The sequence below is a fragment of the Belonocnema kinseyi genome, chromosome 10, assembly GCF_010883055.1.
Source record: "Belonocnema kinseyi isolate 2016_QV_RU_SX_M_011 chromosome 10, B_treatae_v1, whole genome shotgun sequence".
Lineage (NCBI taxonomy): Eukaryota > Metazoa > Arthropoda > Insecta > Hymenoptera > Cynipidae > Belonocnema > Belonocnema kinseyi.
The window spans coordinates 26,404,395-26,409,330 of NC_046666.1; positions in this window are offsets into that span (position 1 = coordinate 26,404,395).

The following is a 4,936-nucleotide window of genomic DNA, read 5'->3' on the forward strand; positions in this document are numbered from 1 at the left end:
CATATATATCACCGTGCCAGTTGGTACGACTAGTATTGTTTATAGGTCTCCTTTAACACTTGCTCACAAACCACTAAAAATGTTTTTCTAGACCACTATTCAGGCAGCGTTACTTCTCTTCTCACATTTTGTAGCGATGGTTTAATTTAACAAACTTAAATTGTAGATGTGAAATAAAAAAGAAAATTTGATACCTCTATCTCAATCTTTATTTCGTTGTTTAGGATAGAAAAAAAGGACATTTTTTGGCGTATATGCTGCAGCACACCTTGTAGCGGTTTTCCAACAACTTATTTGTTCAATTTAATTTTTTACAATTGAAACAAAAAATAAGTATCCTATGAAAGAACCATGTGCAGAAATTTCGAAGTGGCTCTGGTCGGGGCCAGAACTGGCCCCGGCTGGGCATCCCAGTGAGGGCCGGTTTCGAAATGAGACGCCAAATCGGATTAGGGCCAGACTAGGTTATCCATAAGGAAGGCCTTATCTCGCTCTTACCAGGCCCTTTATCATTTTTATTTATAAAAATATTATTCATTTCATAAAAATAAACGATTTATGAACAATATTAAACGTTATTATTTAAATATTTAAAAACAATTATAATTTGTTTTCCAGAGTTTAAAAATGTTTGCCTAGAATTTCTAAAAATAAATCCAGGAATCTGCTGAAGAAATTTATAAAACCACCATAAAATGTTCTTATTGTATTAAAAAAAATGTTTCTCCTAAAAATGAAAAAAAAAACTTTTCTTTCCCTTCTTGGCAAAAATAAAAAAGAGGCAAGAAAAATAAGGAAAAAAATATTTAAAAAATAAATAAGTTTAAAAAAACATCTTTCCTATTTTTTATTTTGGTCCAAAAGGGAAAGGAAATTTTTTTCTTTTCTTTTTTAGGAGACATTTTTTCAGATTGCAATAGGAATATTTTATAGTGGTTTTCCAAATTTGGTCGCTAGATTCTTCGTCTTATTTTCAGGAATTCTGCACATTTATTTGGTTATTGGATGTAAAATAGAATTTTAAATTCGATTTTAATCTCACTTAAATTTCTCAAATTTCAATTTAAGTGACTTGGATTTGAGGTGATTTCTACTTCAGGTTTGTTTAAAGCTGGTTTGCCTATTAACAAAATTTTGCAAGCTAGGTTTGAAAAAATGTAAGAGGAATGTATGGGGCCTTGTAATGGAATTTGTTTAAATAATTTTTTTTCTCTGAAATTTGTTATTCCGCCTAAAAATTATTACTATTAGTCTAGTGGAATATTTATTGACATTGATTCATTAATTCCGCATTGTTTGAACAAATGGAATTTTTTTAAACAATTTTTTAAAAAATTTGTTTTTTTCCTAAAAGTTATTACTATTGGTCTAGTGGAATATTTATTAACATTAGTTTATTAATTTTCAACTGTTTAAGTGAATAGAATTTGTTCAAATAATTTTGTTTATTAAAAATTGATAATATTTCTTCAGTGGAATATTTATTAAAATTGTCCGATTAATTTTTATTATTTTTTAATAAGAATTGTTACGTAAATATTACTGATGAATTGGTTATTAGTAAACTAATTATTAATCAGGCATTAATTATTGCTGATAAATATAACCACTAGACCCACAAGAATAATTTTGATTTTTAAAAAATCGAAACAGAATTATTAAAACAAATTTTATTTGTTTAAATAATAGAAAATCAATTAACCAATAATAATAAATATTCTACTAGAACGATATTAATAATTTAAAGTGATAAAATCCAGAATGCAGTGCTCAAAATGTTGATTTCATGAAGAATTGACATGAAATACTTTGTTGAATAATTCTGAACAGGAGCCCACACAAAAAATTAGGGAATTTCTTTTTTCGAGCGTCGTGACTGCGTTGCTGTTCCTGTCTGCTTAAAATTTTATTTTATTTCTATTGTAAATTATTTTTTTCCTGGCTAAGGGTGTTGTAAAAGTGCCGAATCACTGATGAATGTTTTTTTATCATTCTTTTTCTATTGTTATCTGATAATAAGAAAAAACCGAAAAAGGAGAAAAAAATAAAACAGAAAAGGAAGGGGATTTGTTTGTTTGCCTGCTCACTTTTCTTTCCTCTATTTTATTTTTGCTCGGAAAGGAAAAGAATTCTTTTCTTTTCTTGGGGGGGGGGGGGGTTGAGATTGCCGTAGGAACATGTTATGGTGGTTGTCCAAATTTGCTCGTTAGATTTTTGGTTTTATTTCCCGTAATTCTTTACATCAACTTGATTGTTGGACGTTAAATAGGATTTTAAATTTTATTTTGATCTCATTTAAATTTCTTAAATTTAAAAGCCCGTGTCTTCTTTCGCTTCAGATATCCTTGTAACGTGTTAAAAAATAAAAATTATTATTCCCATTTCTGTAAAAATTCAAAGAAACTTAATTTTTCAGATCAGAAAATTTACTAAATATTTTCACTTCAACTTTGTTATGGTTCCATAGTTTGAGAACCACTCTTAACCAATTTGCCAGGAATAATTCCCCGTCTGTGTTTACAAAACATAAACCCAGGCTGGGAAAACCTTCCGGGTCAAATTGCTTCAGAGTGGCAATAAGACGACCTTGCTTTCTCTCCATGAGTCATAATAGCATGGAAGGGAGAGAATCGTAAACACATACCTGGCGCATCTACGACGGAAGGCTTTCCCGTCACGCGCCAGCCCTGTGGGCATGACTCACGCCGCGTCATATTCTCTCTCTTCCTCCTAGCAGGAAAAGCAGCCAGCGGCCGCCAACCTAACGTATTTGATACGCAATATTAAGATTCCTGCTTTTATTTTTATGATTTATTAAATCAGGGTTAGGGGTTACTAGAATAATAAAATCTGTATATGTATTTTCTTTATGTGATAGTCTTATAGTTAATGTTTCTCTTTTACTATATTCTTTCATGTATGCTATTTGTATTCACGTGTTTTAACACATGTTTTCTGTCATGTCAATTTCCTTTTATATATTTTACTTTTGTAAATATTATTAATTTAGATTTGCTCGTCGATTTACTCTATTTTATAATAGCATTTTTAAATGTGTGTTATTTTGGATTTAAATTTTATCTTGCGATATTTCTACTTATTATTTTCTGTGTCTTCAATTTTACCTTGCAACGCTGTATATTTTAATTTTCTCATTTTCCTTGTTTGTACTAATATTTGTATTTTAATTTCAAATCTGTATTTTTGAATTTTCGCACGACGCGCCATATTGCCCCTAGTTTGAAATCAAGCTGCACGCTAAATCACGCTGAGAGTAGGGATAGACGGGGCAGCCGCTACGCCCTCCATCAGCGACGCGAGTGGCCAAGAGGACCGCGCCAATCGCAGACCGGCCCGCCTCTCGGTCGACGGAAATAAAAACGGGTACGTGCAAGCGAAGACACGCAGTTCTTTTCGGGCTTCCAGTTGGGTAACGTCAATCCCCTGTTCGACTTCGGTACTTGTACCATTTTTTGAGAATAAAGTGCATTCACAATCCAAAAACAATTCCAGGTCTCTCTATCTTTCTCACTTGAGAAATCGTCTCTCGATCCTCCAGCTCACTCAACTCCTTGAATCCTTTCCTCTTTCTCTTTCACTCTCGCGCTCTCTCTTTCTCACTCTCGTAGTCGGTACGCTCTCTACAGCCCCGCCACAACTCTTTTCTTGCTTCAGCGTCAGCACGCTCTTTGTAGCCCCGCCCTAACTCTTTACTTTTGTTTCAGAGGTCGGTACGCTCTTAGCAGCCCCGCCTCGCCCTGTTTACTACTTCTACTCCTCCTGGGTCGGTACGGTCATCACAGCCCCGCCCTCTCATTTTTATCCAATATAGGACCGGTAAGCTTCCAACAGCCCCGGCACCCTCTGCTAACTTCTTCGGGGAGCGGTACGCCTTTTTTGCGGCTCCGATCGTCCCTGCTATTTTTCTTTCACCTACTTCCTCTTCCTCAGACGTATTCCTGGCAAGTCCAAAGCCTCCCGTCCCGCCAAGCGCACCCGAGTCCGCCGTCGCTTAACCGCTCTCCGCGACGTCTTTCAGGCATCCGTCTTCCCTCCAGTGAAAGACCTCCGACCCTCCTTCTCTTCCTTTTCCCGCACTCCCAAGGCAATTGTCCGCTCAGTGGTCATCCTTCCAGACTCTCTAAAAGTTTACTTCATCCGGCCCTCGAGTTCTTCCGCCGCTTCTTTGGGCCGCCTGGATAGATCCAGGCGTTACTAATCTCCGGTCTCATCGGCACCTCCAAAGACCCCTTCCCCTCCCAAGCCCCTCCTTGCGGACGATCGCGATGATCACGACGTCATCATCCTACAGCTGTAGGTCTAGATTTCTACCTTGACGACGGGAAACTCTCCATAAAAAAAAGTTCATTAGACCTGAACAACACTCGCCAACGTATGGATGGACTCCAGACCTGGCAGTACATTTTGAAGGTCAAAGGGGCCCCTTGTCTTCCGTTGCCGCCACCCACCAGCCGCCGGGGCCAGAGCCAGTCGATAGCTCGACTGGACGACTTCCTACAAGCAAACAACAGGAGCCTGCCGGTAAGGGGACAACTCCCGGCATCGACAACCACCTAAGTCGTGGTAGAGTAGCTCCTACCCAAGAGGGCACGAACGGCTCACCCCGCCCGAGAAGACACCAGAAGTCGTGGTGCAGTAGCCTCTGCCCAGGGGGGGCACGACGGCTCGCCACACCCAGGAAGACCTGCGCCTCGCTGCCATCCTCCGCATCGTGGTGAGAACAGTGATCCCAGATCCGAAACGAGATGCGGTCCAATACTATGACAGGGCTATGTCCGTGTGAATATAGTAGGAGACGCTGTAAATGACTGAGTATGGAAAATTTATACTTTTAGATAAAAAATTACATTTTTCGGTTGAATTATGAACTATAAATATGTTTTGGTTGTAAAGTCGTTCTGTTGTAAATGCAAAT